Here is a 16398-nt window from a genome sequence, read left to right as displayed (position 1 = left end):
AAGTAGAGGTGTGACGTTCAAGTCCAGGATCAAACTGGACGTTGCAGCTTTTTGTTATGCATGTTAAAAGGTCCCAAATGATTCAGTTTGCTTTTCCAAATAACTTCTGTACAACTAACCTCGCCATCTACCTCAATCGTAGGTGTGTATTTGTACGTTTTTAGCTACAGATGCCAACGCATATAATGCTATCAATACGGCACGGCAAACACTGTTGTAAAATATCTATTAAAGCGTCTTGATGAGTGGTTAAAGGATAGATTCACAACTTTTCAGTTCTGTCTGAAAACAATAGTTAGGTGTTCGTATGCATCAGCCTTCAAACGGGCCATTAAGAGATCCCTTCCAAGTTAAACCTTTATTATCCTTATTTGGACATTATGGTGAACTCATGTAATCTCCAGCATATCTCAGCAGAGATCTAATGAACCAGAACAAATAAAAACCTGTGTGTGCGAGCAGGGACTAGAGGTAAAATGTTTAATATTTCTATTTAAAATGTTTATTATTTCTTTATCTTTTGTAAATTTAGTTATTGAAAAATAATTTAATTTAATTTGCCAATGATACATCTTTACTTACAAACACTGAACTAAGTGACAAAACTCGCATTCAATTTGAAATTTGCCATTTATTTCACACTAAATCTTGTCATAGAATATGTAAAGACAAATCATATGTGTGTTTTGGACTTTCTGTTCATATGGCGGATTTTTAAAATACTGTGAATCATCATTGATTAAAATATGTTCCAGCTAAACCAAAAAGCACTTGTTTTCCCACATGCATGTTCACGTTTTGATCTTTTATTAGACAAATCAATCAATTATCCACACTTCTGAAATGAGGCTACATCTGACCACACCCAAATTAGGGACCAGCCTGTGGACATCTTCATTATTCTACACCCACCAGGCACCTCGTGCAGAGCCGCCTCCGAGGTTTCACCTCAAACTGGCAGCTGAATGTTGCTGTATTGATACAGCGTTATGTGTGAACGGGAAGGTGAGAGGTGTTCGGCTCCTAATCCTCTTAACTGCTTTATGCTGAGCTTCGTTCAAACCCTGACATGCGGTGCGCCCATATAGCTACCAAAAAACCCGGAGTCAGCACCTCTGCGTCCGTTACGCACAGCTGGAAGAACGGAGAGCAGCGGCGAGGGGCCGAGCAGCCGGCGCTACAGGTAAGACCCGCAGCAGACCTCACTGCACACACTGCCTTCTGGCTTTTATTGTCTGCATGGTAATAATTGTGGATGGTGAAGGAATATAGATTAACGGTCGTTTCATGATAATCGACGCTGGCCTCACAATTAAACCTAAACACGCGCCTTTTTAGCCACAGATTTTATGGTTTTTATTAACATGGACTGATGACGCTGAAGTTAGCTTCATATTTGGGAGTTAAGGAGAAAGTTAAGTGACATTTACTTTGCATTGCTGAACGACCTATCCGCCATTGTTTGCACCTCTTACTGTTGTGAAAGCATGTTATACATTTTCGGTGAAGCCTGAACGCTGTCTGAAACCATCTTTCAAATTTGTGAAACCTATTTTTATATTTGTGAAAATGCAAATAGTTTCACAGTTTTTCTTCACATGTAGACCATATTGGACCAGGTACATATAAACACTATATTTAAGAGTGTTCAAATCTGGACTAGATTATCCCAGAGAGGATAAAAGATTCTTTAAAACAAAGCTTCTGAGTTTCTATCCGTCTGAAAACTTCAGCTTCTGCAGTTACTTATTATCTCTGCCTTTTGGAGGGCAGTGTGAATCAAGGGCATGATGGACCTTTCGGTCTAAACTCCCATTTGCTCATAACTACACGATGCTAAACAAAAATGATGAGATAGAGAAAACAATATTTAAAAAAATATATTTTACTGAACATCAACATTTGTATCAAAGGAAAGTATGAGACATGTGTCAGATTGTAATGATGACCAGATGCAAAGAAAGACAGATTTGCTGTAAATGGTCTTTAATTGCTTTTCATTTTTGGGCAAACCAAAGATCCAAGTCCTGTTACAGAGGACTGCTCTCAGAGAGCTTTACACAAAGCTCCTCCACCGGGACACCGAGAGCCATTTGCTTCGTAGGTCAGCAGCAAATCCTTACGAGCCTGCCGGACACACATAAGTATATACAACAACCAATTGAGCATTAGTGAAAAAAATGCATTACTCACCTGGGAAAGTTGACCTTTCAGGTTCTTGGTCTTCAAATCTGCTTTATGCTGCACCATCTGAATTTTCTGAGCGAACGTCTTGTACATCTCGTCCTTTTACAGCTGAACATGTGTGACACGCACACACACAAAGACAAATGCACAAACATTCACATGAATAGTACACAAAGCGTTTGGCTCGCAACATCACAGTGCCGCTCAATCTTAGCTTTCACCTTGCTGTATTTCTGTTCCATTGTCTCACATTCCCATTTCCCGAAGAGTTGTGAGGTGGCTGCTCCATTGATCCGCTTTCTCAATGATCACATTTTTCATTAGTAAAGAAAAAAATGTTAAATCCACAGATCTTTAAGGGTAGCAATAAAAAAGTGTGCACTACAAACCAGTTCAAGTTCCTTGACAAGCTCTTCACTGTCCAGCTCCTGCATGTCGGCCCTCGCGTCCTTATGAAGCAGAGTCTCTAATTGCGCCTTCTCTTTCTGCACCACCTGAGCGAGGACCGAACCATCTGTTTGCAACTCAGAGATCGTGTTCTGGTGTACAAACTGGAGGCACTTCATCTTCTGCTTGTATCCCTAGTGGGGGAAGAATAATCAAAAGTAACTCAGCCATTAAATCTGTCCATAGATAATCTTTGCTTAACAAATTAAACTACTACCCACAAGTTGCTAGGATACAGAAAATGCAATGCGATCACATTTTTCCTGAATTGTAAATTAGAGAGGACAACCTTACCTGTACTCGCCACTAAAGAAATGACTGGCGCAAGGTGCCGCAATTTACCGGTATTGACCATAACCGAGATATTATAAAAATGTAATATGATATTCCTAACTAGGTTTTCATTAGTGTGTAATCACCTGAAACTAAAACATTGTGTTGCTGCATTAGAATGAGCCCTTCATACATAGGGAGCGAGTGTGGTGGCTCAGAACAGTCAGATCCAACTCGGGCTCTCGATGGGGCCTTTTGCGTTTTTTATGTTACCTGAAGGCCGCTTTAGTTTACAAGCTTACTGCAGTAACATGAATAACGAGTGCAAAACCGTGGCAACGCCGCCTGCATTTTGTTTCTGTTAAGTAGAATTATGGTAAGAATGGCCTCTGAGCGAGGCAATGGTCCTGAAATATACCACAGCGTTGACAAGGTTTTGCACTCGGCGGCTTGTTACCGCAGGTTTGGAACAGGAGGCGTGAGCAGAGGGGTATTCAGTTGGTTTCAATCTGCAACCACAACGCCAGATGTTACTAAATCCTACATACTGTCTCTTTAAGACTTTGTCAATGCCACCGGGATGAAATTTAAGACCAATTATACAATACCCAAAACTAAAGAAAAACTAGTCAATTATCGTGCCGAGTTTCAAACACTCCCTGCACAAAATACCCCGTGACGTGACGTTAATATGAGGCGTTGGGTAAATTATTTTAAAAATAGGTTTTACCAATTCTTTTTAAATTGCAACGTCAGAAAAAAATTGAGGCCTTATTTTTAGATTAATTAATTAATTGCCTTTAAAGACGTCAAGGATCTGCAGGAACCCAGCTCTTAAATCATGTGTTGTAATAATACATATATGGTAATATCGTGTAAATAATCCAGCGCCTCTTAAATCCTTGGTCATAGACGCTCTCTTCACCTCCCAAACACTCGTATTAAGTGTATTTCACTATTCTTCAGTGGCTCTGGAGGAAAGTCTGACAAAATAATCGTGATTATAGCTGCGTTTCAAATCACTTACTTTTAATTTTAGTATGTACTGCAGCTGCTCTTACAAAGTACGTAGGCCTAATGTTGATGCAGCATGCATACAATTGGGACATACTACTTCATCATAACATTGCGCCTTGAACTTTTGAACCTATTGCCCTGTGCAAAGGACTGTGGTTAGATAGCCAAAAAGCAAGATGGCTTGAAGTTAAAACTACTCTCTACTATCAACCTAGCGATTTATCTAACGTTGTTTTTGTGTGGAAGTAGCTAGCCCCAGCTAAAGAGAAAAGGGAAATGACAGTAAGTACTAAAGAATGACCTACTCTACACATGAACCTCCACCCCACAATCCACAAGATACAACATCATCTTCACTAACTACACATTTCCCTTTTGATAAACTCCACCCAATATCTGCCCAACATAAACAAGTGTAAACACACGTCTCTATTTTCAGTTTAAACTACTCCCTACTATCAACCTTGTGTATTTCTTTAACATTGTTTGTGTGTGGAAGTAGCTGGACCTGTTAATGATAACACAAATGCACCAAGCTTCTCTCAATTCCTAATTAAGAGCGAGTCCCCACCACACGCTGTGCAACTGGTGAACTGAATAACCTCAAACTCAGGGGTTTCACAAATCAGAAACCGTGTTTTAAAGATATTTTATCCTCTCTGGGATAAACTAGTCCATATTTGAACACTCTTAGTATAGTGCTTGCACCTGTATAGTGCTTGTACCTGTACCTAGTCCATGTTAAAAACAGCAGTACAATCTTTCACAACAGTAAGAGGTGCAAATGATGGCGGATCGGTCGTTCAGCAATGCAAAGTAAGTTTCTCTTAACTTTCCCTTTAACTGCCGAATCGGTAGCTAACTTCAGCGTCGTAATGTTAATGAATGTTTCATTAATAATCGTTTACTGCAAGAGTGCATTTTATCACGTTACACTAAATATAATCAAAGGCAATTTTGGATTTAATAGCTTTATTTTCAGTAATTCAACATGTTTGACGTGTCTTCAATACACTCTGTTTTGTGAGAAGCCAAAGCCTGTGTAATTATGTAGCCATAGTAACAGGTTGCTGTCTGCATCCCCTCCGACACACACACACACACACACACTTCTCTTCAGTAGATGTGCCTCTGCAGCTATGCAAGCAGAGAGGACATTACAAATGCACACATTTCCATGATGATGTGAATTTAACTGTTTTCTGTTTCTAGTCTGTCCGCAGGTTAAAGCTGCCCGCTGTAGAAGATGAATCACACTCTGTGTCCGTGTGTGTGTCTCCTCCCACGTAATGGAACCGGAACCATCAAGGAATATCAATGTATCTGACTTAACTTCCTGTTTGAAGTCGAGACCACGAGGGCAATGAACGTGCACTCGCCTCCGAGGAGGAGACTCAAGCGCAGTCGCATCCTCTTCCTAATCTCAGGTGTGCTGCTGTGTTTCGTCTACACACTGACTCTGAAAGCCAGGCTATCTGAGCCGCGAGCCTCTGCCCAGAGGGACAGCGCTCTCAGAGCAGAGACGGGTGATGATGATGTTGTGGAGGTCAACATTCGGGAGGTGATGGCATCCAATGAGACAGAGGAGGAGGTTGTCTCACCTGAGAGCACCGAACCTCCTCCGGTGATAATCGTCAACAGGACAGATATCGAACAATGTATTTACGTGGATCCCAAACCTCATCCAACCCCACCACCACCGCCAACTACCACAGCTAGCCCTCGCCCCCCACCGCAGCCCCCTCACAGGAAGGGCGATTACCCAACAGACCTTTTCTCTGTGGAGCAACGACAGCAGGGCTGGGTGGCCCTGCACCTCATGGGCATGATGTACATGTTTTTCGCCCTGGCCATCGTCTGTGATGAGTTCTTTGTTCCTGGGCTGGAGGTCATCACCAACAAGCTGGACATCTCCGACGACGTGGCCGGGGCCACCTTCATGGCGGCCGGAGGCTCGGCCCCCTGAGCTCTTCACATCCCTGATTGGTGTCTTCATCTCCCACAGCAACGTGGGCATCGGCACCATCGTGGGCTCGGCCGTCTTTAACATCCTGTTTGTGATCGGCATGTGTGCCATCTTCTCCCGGGAGATGCTGCACCTGACCTGGTGGCCGCTCTTTAGGGACGTGACCTTCTACATCCTGGACCTCATCATGCTCATCGTCTTCTTCCTGGACAACATAATCATGTGGTGGGAGAGCATGTTGCTGCTGCTGGGCTACATCAGCTACGTGAGCTTCATGAAGTTCAACAGTCAGATCGAGCACGCGGTCAAGACGCAGATCAACAAGCACATGAGTATTGTCAAGGTGTGGACTGCAGAGGAGCCGGAGAAGGTCAGTTGATGTCACACATCTGGGGGGAAAGGAGCTTAAAGATGGATGTTCTGGTTGAATTTATCACAGGAGTGGATGAAATGCATAGCAGTATAATTATGTTTTTACACTAAGGTTGTACAAAACAAGCCCCTTTTTCTGTCAGTCTGTGTCCATCAAAGTTGATTTAATAATTACAGATGTAAACGGCTGCATTCAACGTTGGTAACTCAAAATAACTGATTAAAGCCGCAATCTGGCTTCACTAATTTGCAACATCAAATCTAATCCATGCCGCAGTAAAAAGTTTCCAATGATAATTGTGTTGGTTTGACTGACAGTTTTTTGAAATTGGCATTTTATTTTGTTTAAGATTTGTTTGCCTTTTTAATGATAGTATAGCTAAAGATTGACAGGGTTACTATTCTTACTATTACTATTACAAACGCATTAATGAGCCACACTGTTGCACTGGGTGACATGAACACACACACTTTTAGTTATTTTGACTCAATCACACACACACCGTCCTGCTGCGTTAAACACTCAATTAAGCACCAAATGTGGATTATTCTGCCGCTGAAAATAGTCCCCAACAAATGCACTATTCACTCCTGTTTGAGCAATGTTTGATAAAAGCTACAGTGAGCAGCTGTTTTAAGAAATTATTTTTGATTTTTTAAGGACTTGAACTTTATATCTATGAGTTGATTTTAAAGATTGACAACTTCAGTGCAACAGACAGGGTAGAGATTGAGAAGTCAGAAAATATTCAGTGATGCATTAACGCAATGCTGTTTTTTCTTTTAATAGGATTCATTGTTAACAATAGGAAATAGTAAAGATGGGAAAGATAAAAGCAACATTATTTTCTTTATTACCTAAGGTGCTCTGAAGTGTTTCGCTTTTGTGCCACCCTGAGGCAAAAAGACAGACACGCACGAATTTGCACTAGCTGGGACCACGTACTCCCATGCATCCATGTGTTTATGCATTAACATACACAATATCACAAACAATAAACCTTCATGGCAAATATTTGCTTCCTAGGGCAAAAACTGACCAAAAGGTGGGAATTTCTTTTCGACCAACAACAAAAGAGACAAAAAACACTGATGTCTCTGCAGAGCAGTTACCAGACAGACTTCCATCTGTACGCAGTATATTTTCTACCCTTTCATCTCCTCACAGTTGGGACTGCTGCCTGCTTAGATACAGTGAAAAAGGGACAGTGATTTGTGTGCCTGAGCAGGTGACGGCCTGTATTTGTGTAAAATCCTTTGATGATGCTGAGCAGAAAAGGACTCCAGGTGTCACAGCCAGCGTGTCACAGTGAGGAAGTGATTCAAATGTTACTCTGTCTCTGCCACAGCCCTAACATATCAGTGTGTTGAGATGTCATTTTATTTAATTTTTAAAGAGAATATTTATTTGGGGAACGCCTGCAGACTGAACGGTTTCCTGTAGCTGACAGAAAGCAGTAAATGTCTGAGCTTGTATTTAACATGCAGAGCTGTGTTTCAGCGTTTCAAGTATCGCCAGCACATTCTTCAATGAGCCTGAAGCACGTCTGCAGTCAGTGTGTGCTCCTTCAGTGAAAACACTGGGCATAATGAGGCATGCTGCCACATTAATGGGTCAGAATTACTGAAATTCAAAATATCCTTTTCCAGGAATTACGATTACGAACACTTTTTCTTTTTGAGTATTTACAGTTGTTTGAGTTCAGAGAAGGATACCTGTAGCATATAGGACGCAGGGCATTAAGGATCATGCTGCAGAGACAAAGGACTCATGAACGGATCATTCTTAATTGGCATGTACGAGTGATTTGAAAGAAAGTCTTTTTATTACCTGAAGTAATATCAATGAACTAAAATAAAGAATAAAGAATAATATATGTAAATGTAATGTAATTATTCTGCTCATCGCATCAGTGTGATGTACATCACTGCTTACCAATTTACTGCGAGACAACTCATGCAATTCAATAATTGTATCACTCTATCGACTCCCTCAGGGTCCTTAAGCAAGTCGATCTCCAGAAGGAACATGCATCCTTTGTAATACCACCTGACTTATTCCTAACATTACCTGTAATGTGTATTATATCGTCCATCTCCATGACGTCAATTAGACTGCCGCCTGTTTTAGCATCTAACTGCATTTCAAACCAGCTACATTACTTGTCAATGCTACCATGACAGCTGCAGAGATATTTTTAGGTCCCTTATAAGGACGGGAAATCTTATTTTTTACACTTTTAATTTGCCCACGTACGGATGGGACCAAGTTGTCTTATGCAGCATATTGTGCACGGATTATGACCTTCAAATCTAACTTGGAGCACTCATACCAGCAAGCCTCAGAGAAAAAGAGTAAACAAAGTTGTTCTTGTATGTGACCCAGTGTTTGTGAAACATGTAAACATAAGCGTACACTAGTGCCACCTAATAGCAAGTCTGTGTTTTGACCAACAGTTGTAAAATCCAAATAAGGTCAGTTCAATTCAACAAGTGATTTGATCAAGTCCTAAAGCAAGTGACTTCTTACAGCCACGGCCGGATTAACCTACTCGAGGTCCGGGGGAAAAATGTATCACCCCCTTTATGCATTGTGTGTAGTCGACCTATGCTACAACATTACACAGACCCAGGTTTGCTGTGTGGTAATCTGACCAAACACACATTTATTTAGCGATGTGCACCATGTAAGCACAGCATCAGCAGAAATAATGAAGGTGTTAAAATTAGATCTTGACACAGGGTGTCAGGATGAAGTAATAAAGCAGGATCCACTTTAAGACTTAAGGTTTGTAATGTGCTTTTTGCTGACAGTGAGAAACTCATACATACTGTAATGATTGGATTACTGTACAGTCCTCTGTGTGGTCTACCCAGGAACAGTGTTGCACACCTGGGGTGGGGGGGGGGTTGGGGGAGATGTCAACCTGTTGCCCTCCAGATATTGACAGAAGATTTGGTTTTAAACTGAGCTTCAGACCAGGATTTAGGATCCGGATGAAATCAAACATGTTTGAATGTGTGATGCAGAATCTTTTCCCAGTTCAGTTTCTCAGTGGAACAAACCAAACTCTGTATATGTATCAATTTAAACCGAATTACTGAGGTGCTACTAACTGATTTAAGTTGTCACTGACTTTACAGGAGAGTGAAGCTCCACTAGCACCACCTCCTCCACCTGCACCAAAAGCTGAAGATAAATCTAAAGGAGAACCTGAACCACCTCTGAGCACCCCTCAACACACCAAACTGCTATCAGAACTACAAGAGGACAAAGCAAGACTCAGGGTACGAAAAAGTTAACCAGTCAGCTTTCCATTCTCGCTGTTTACAAGTATCACAATGACCTACGATTACATGCACAACATATTCCGGTTTTGCCCTTTCTCCAAAAAAGACAATATTGCTACTAACATGGCTAATGAAATAGAATATTCCACCTGTATTTCATTTACATACAGCTGTCAAAATAGGATTTATTTTCACCGGTGGCGGACTTGTTCGACTGTGCGAACACAACATCCTTCTTTCATTCCTTCTACCGACTTCTTGAAAAGGTGGATATCCTAAAAACTGTTCATGTCTAATTATTTCATAATGTTTAAAAGTAGGTGTGCTTCTCCTTCAGACCAGAAATGTGGGCTTTTCTTTTGGGAATACATTTCTACCCCAGCCTTGCAACCTTGTTTGTGTAGAACGCAGAGAGCTGGCCAGAACCAGTCACAAAGCCGTGCCACAGATGCATATTTTCAGAATGTGCCATATACATGTCCAAAGGATACTCATTGAACCCAAAATAATATCTGCATATCCCACATGTCTTAATCAGAAAATGCTACACTCAGAATAAGGTCTAATTCTGAATATCAAAACAGAATATGCTGTTTACATGACCCGTATCAAACTTGGAATATTGTCGTATTCAGAATAATAGTGGAATATTAGTGAGCATGTAAACATAGTAAGTGAAAGTAATTTTTTTAAGCAAAGAGGCCCTGGTTTCTGACTGTGGTGCACAAAAGTAGCTTCTCATTTCTAGCCGGCAACTCCAGCTAGCAGATTTCATCAGCTGTAGCTAGTTTATTAAATCACCTTTCGCTCCATGACTGACTCCATGTTTCCAGCTAACTCGTATTAAAACAAGAACCCTGTAAAAGTTGCCTTAAATGCACTTAGTGGCTACATACTTGATACATATGTGGTGCTAAAAGACAGAGGCTTAAGCTAACAGGTCCCAGGAAAAAAGTCAGTATCCTCTCCAGTTAATGATCCTTATAGAAGACATGGAAACAACATAATTGTTCTTGAATTGCGGTGAAGAGCCATTAGTCCTTTAAGTATGATAAAAGAAAATGACTGTTTGCATTACCATGTTTGGCTGATGAGCTTCTATACTTTCACGTTAAACATTTCAAGAGTAAGGTTTAGGATGAGGGCTAACTGAGGGCAAACGTGACACTTCCTCGAGTAACGTGGGCTGGGGTTTCTGGAGTGTACATTTCCCAATCCTAACTTCTATTGAAGCAGACCAACACATTCTTTCCTTCCACTTATGGTCTTGTATCTTTGGTTTTAGAAACACTAAAACACAAAGACACAGCCCTCCAAACTCTTTAAATGTACAGTATGTCTCTACGGGACGTTATGCTTCAACACGTAGAGAAACCCAAAGTGGTTGCTAAGCTACGACTTGATAATCACTGTTTGGGGAACGTTCAATTGGGCCGTTAGTTCATAATGAAGTAGGTCATTTTCCATTGTAGCAGGCGTTATAATTACAATTTCAGATTGCAAAGTGTTTAAGTGCTGTTTTCAAAGAAACAAATTGTAATGAATTTAGTATTGGCACTTATCGAGCTTTACATTACCTGAGTTGTTGCTGCAGTTTGATTTCTGATTTTGTGCCTACTGGCCTGTAGGTGCGTCCCATGCTGCAGCGAGGTGGCAGCTCGGCCTCCCTCCACAACGCCTCGCTGAGGAGCACCATCTTCCAGCTGATGATCCACACACTGGACCCTCTGGGAGAAGGTAACAACCAGAATTTACGATGATTTCTGCACTAAAAAGATCAAATCTGCAGCCTGGTGGTCGAGGTGTTTATAAGGACTTTATAAAAACCCTGATAAAATTTGAAATGAGGATACAGACCAATAAATGTATGTAATATATATTTCATCCTTAAAGATGAAAGATGAAACTGTCTCCCCCGTGGATTATCGTAGTTTTTTGAAGGATGGAGTTTTTCCCAGTGTGGTGTGGGAGACAAAAAGTTGTCATAGTTAATTATAAATCTGCAGTGACTCTGATGTGCAAAATACTGAATTTCATAAAACAAATAAACCAAAAAGAAAATATTACACAGAAATAATTTTCACGTGTATTTTACTCTTTTCATCAAATATACAATTTAATAATACGATAAGATATCTTAAAAAGATAACATGCAATAAACTTCTATTCCCTTCTATATTTGTCTGCAAATAAATGAAAGTCTTCAGTTTTAGATTTTTGATATTATTTGTTTAAAACAATGTGGTTGTTTTTTATTGTATAACATCTGATGTTTTTGCATTGAAAGTATCCCAGTGAACAGTGTTGTTGAATGATTATTTTAATATCAATTCTACTTTATATAAATGAATCTAATGAATATCTTATATGATAAAAAGGCAGCACATCTGAGGAGCTGGATCTTGTAAATGTTTGCTTAAAAATTACTGAACCGATTGATCGATTAATTTTCTGTCAATCAACTAAATGCTCCAGCTGTAGGAAGCAGTGACTCAGCTCTGTCCCAGTCTGTGCGTCCTGTCCCTTGCTGTCAGTCAGGGTAGCGTAATGAACCACCGCGACCTTCAGCCCGTCCTCGGACTCCCCGTGCCGTTGTTCCCTCGCTCTCACAGCACTCGGCCACGGCTGATCCTTAATCAGCTTTTCAATACAGGCTAATAAAAGCTGGATAAGAGCCAGCGTGCTAGCAGACCAAGCTCTTTATCTCTATGGAGCAGGTGTAGCAGTGGGACCGGAGCTCCGTGTCAGTGCTGTGCTAAACTGTCAGCATTGAAAACGTGAACCTGAGGAAGTTTAGCTTCCTGAAAACTAAACCAGTTTAATATGTTTTTTCTGTTCAGTTACATCTTTCAGATGTAAAGGAAATATTCTAATCCTTAACTGAAGTAAAAAGCACTAATGCTACTCTGTAAAAAACACTCCATTATAAGTAAAAGTCCTGCATTCAAATTTTTACTTGCGTATATGAATGTGAGAATAATTAGGACAACACACTAGAAGTATTAAAAGTGGAGCTCACTTTGAAAAAAATAGGTGCAGTCAGGAAATAAGTAAAAGTCAGATGGCCCAGAAGGTAAAATGGTCGCTGTTGGTTTCCATCCGTAGATGTCGCCTCGTTGTTGTTTCCTGACGTGTCCAGATGTGATTGTAGTTCATGTGTGCATTGTGTTCAACGCTGTCAGTAACGCAAACAAAAGGTGGAAGTGAACAAACGTAGTCACGTACACAAACCTCTACATGAGCTTTATTTGGCTGAAACAAAGCTTGAGATTTAGTTGAAATAATTGGAATTTGGAAACATTTCAGCCTCATTTCATTGTCTCATCGAGAATAGATTTCAAAGAGGACATTTTTATTTCATATATATATATATACTGTATATAGGTCCATGTTTTTAAAGTGTCACATAGCTGGAGAATGATAATGTTTGGTATTTAGTCTGATGTGTATCTCTGCCATTCAGAGACATCTTTTAATGGTGATGTCAGAGGGGAGGGGTCAGTACAGAAGAAAGGTAAGACATTTGTGTCTTGTTGTGGTTGTTGTTGTGGTTGTTGTGATTGTTGTTGTTGTAGTTGTTGCTGTTATGGTTGTGGTTGTTGTTATGGTTGTTGTTGTTATGGTTGTTGTGGTTGTTGTTGTTGTGGTTGTTGTTGTAGTTGTTGTGGTTGTTGTAGTTGTTGCTGTTGTGGTTGTTGTTGTAGTTGTTGTTGATATGGTTGTTGTAGTTGTTGCTGTTGTGGTTGTTGTTGTGGTTGTAGTTGTTATGATTGTTGTGGTTGTTGTTATGGTTGTTGTAGTTGTTGCTGTTGTAGATGTTGCTGTTGTAGTTGTTGTTGTTGTTGTTGTTATGGTTGTGGTCGTTGTTGTAGTTGTTGTTGTTATGGTTGTTGTGGTGTTCACTCCGGTCTGCTTCTGTCCTACAAACGTTTCTGAACTGGTTTTGGATGTTGTTGTATTGGATGGTTGTTTTTATGTATTGGGTGGTTTCCTGTTTCTGTGTTTGTGTTTCTGTGTTGTTGTGAAGATTTTTGACCTTTTTTCACACACTGGCTGTTCTGAAAACTTAAAACATATAATATATAATAATCATAGGAGTCTTCCAGAATGTGTTTGTGCTCATGCTTCTATGAGGATGTTGACAAGGCTTCAAAATGAGTCTCGATGGAGTGCATCCTCTTCAACACAAATGTTTTGTTTGTTGCATTTATTAGTACAATCTAAAATAGAGGGAAATAAAGGTAACATACAGTATGAACAGTTAACTTCAGCATTCCTTAATGCATTTTTGTGAAAGTCTCAGTACTACCTTTTTAGTAGTCTGTTTGTACAGACCATGATTTTTTATTTGACAGTCCAGACATAGAAATATAAAAGTTGAGGATATGAATGTACACCATCCCACTGCTTGTGTACCAAGATTTAGAAAAAATGCCATTTTACAGACTCTCCTCTGAGGAAAAGAATAGAAACATAGATCACAAGAATCTGGAAGGATGTAGGTTTACATTTTAGTGTAGCTGTGGGTAATTGTCTGAAGTCAGTTTTGTTATATGGAGGCTCGTTATTCGATACCAATCTTTTACAAAATGGCCAGAGTGTGGGTGTAAGGTCAAAGGCATGTTGACATGGCTGCACAAAACTGCTCGTGGCTGAAGTATTTCTGGATTGATATAAAAAGGCCTCATGTTGTTTATGAGCGATGATTCTCTTGATTGCAGCAAAGAACATAGTAAAGCCTCTGAACGTCCCTGTCACGGGAAAATTACAGAGCAAGTCACATTGCCGCCACTCTGAAGGTGAGTTGTATGTTAGAATTTAAAACTTTTCTTTGTTTAAAGGGGACATTTAGATAAAAGCCCAGAGATAAGTATACATATATTTAATTGATATACACATTGAAATATATATATACTCAATTTCATGAGATAAGTGTGGGAAGTGTATTAACCTATCTTAGCAGAAAGAATGGAAGCAGGTAGAAACGACTAGACTTTTTTTTAAACAGCAGGCTCAGCAGAAAACAAAATGTCTGTTTTTCTTAATCCTCACAACTCGTTGGACAAAATATTAAAAGTTTGGAGGAAAATCTCAGCGTTATTACCTAAATCAGAATGGTTTATTATGAGGACTAACTCCAGTTTCACCGTTATCTCCATATAACATGTCAACAGCTCAAAAAACTGTTTAAATTAAATTAAATAATCAATTAAATTAAATTTGAATTACATTGTAAGATTGTTTAATATAAAAGTTTGTAAACTGAAGGTGCAGCACTCGTATAAAAGGTTGGTTGTGCACATATCCTTAGAGATGGTGTGGGGTTGAAGGAGGCTGTTCTCCACAGGCGGAGACTCTGTGTGTGTCTGTGCGTCACAGTGTGGAGTAATGACATCCTTCAGAGTCTGAGGTGCAGAGCAAAGTGGGGCTGCAGGGAGTCTGGAGAGGCCTTAATGAGCCCGAATCAATCAGTCTGAGGATTAACATACAGATGGGTGTGTGTGTGTGTGTGTGTGTGTGTGTGTGTGTGTGTGTGTGTGTGTGTATGTGTGGGTGTGTGGGTGTGTCCTTTTCCCTCCATTACTAGAGCATATTTATCTCACAACACTCCAATCACTGGCACTTAATACTGGCCAACGCAGAATAATAATTTTGGGGGGCCATGCAAAGGTGATAATGTTACATTGCGAACAACACATCTGTTTTGAAATTAGCAGGAGAGCAAGATAATGTTAGCTGTTAGCAACCGATGGGCAGCACAGTCCTGCTTGGTTTAATAACGGTGCTAACAGCTAACGTTAACGGAGGTTACACTATGATGCATTCAAACTCTACTCAGTATAAATGAGTACTGGGCGAAGGTAAATTAAAACGTTATCATGTTGTTTAAACTTGTAAAATGTTGTGTTTGGTGCTTTCACAGCAATATAAAAGAGGGAATTGTGATCTGTTTAGCATCCTAACAATAGCTCTAAGCAGTTTATAATACATAATTAAAACCACTAATGCCAAGAATTTTTGTAATTAAATAAAAAAGATTATGAACATTTATTGAACAATAATTTGACAATAACAAAGTAAAAGGATAACATTTAGAATTTAAGACAGTTTACGCTGACTTTGTAAACCCTCTAAAAATAACCTTATTAGAGGGTTTACGCTACCAGCCAGTGTTTAATTCAAACCGTCCTACTTTGGGATGGTTGAAACAAATTTAGTTTTTAAAAGTTAGTCTGGAGCCTTGGATGAGGGACCCAATTTGTCATTCTGCGTGTTTGTCTTCTTTCTCCAGATGGTGATCAAAAGCCAACTGAGCCGGCCGGTGGTGCTGTTGCCGCTGCCGGAGCACCAGGGGGCGCTGCAGCCGAGCCGTCCACCTCACAGCCTCAAAAGACAGAAGAGACGAGCGAGAAGACGGCCGACCAGCCAGACGAGTCAAAGGTGCGCATAGAAGATCTCAACCTGATGACAGAAATACTGAAAACAGAAGATATCATTCACAAATATCTGCGTTAAATTGAGATATTGTTAATGATTGTGATGCTTTTAAGTTTTGAAGTAATGACTTTTAGAAGCAGTCTTGTGGCTGAATGGTCCTTTGCTTACATGTTATTACTAATTAACTTTTATTTTCTCTGTATTGTGTTGCAAAACATTAACAACCACGTCAAAGTAACGTTTCCTGACATAAAGACACAATAATCCTCCTGACATTCTGTTGTCTTTATGTTAATTACAACATGACGAATAAGAGATATTTATGAGCAAGTGAAGTCAAATAAATGAATTGAGCCTAAAAACAAACAGCTGTTGTGAATTTGGAAAATAGAAAAACATAAAGTCAC

The 16398-nt window shown here is 40.0% G+C and overlaps 1 pseudogene; it reads left to right on the top strand.

The window, feature by feature from the left end:
* The first annotated feature begins 966 nt into the window (after nucleotides 1–966).
* LOC115006492 (sodium/potassium/calcium exchanger 1-like) overlaps nucleotides 967–16398 on the top strand; it is a 25709-nt pseudogene continuing 10277 nt past the window's right edge.

The sequence above is a fragment of the Cottoperca gobio genome, chromosome 3 (assembly GCF_900634415.1).
Source record: "Cottoperca gobio chromosome 3, fCotGob3.1, whole genome shotgun sequence".
Taxonomy (NCBI): Eukaryota; Metazoa; Chordata; class Actinopteri; order Perciformes; family Bovichtidae; genus Cottoperca; species Cottoperca gobio.
This window is presented reverse-complemented; position numbering and strand designations above follow the sequence as displayed.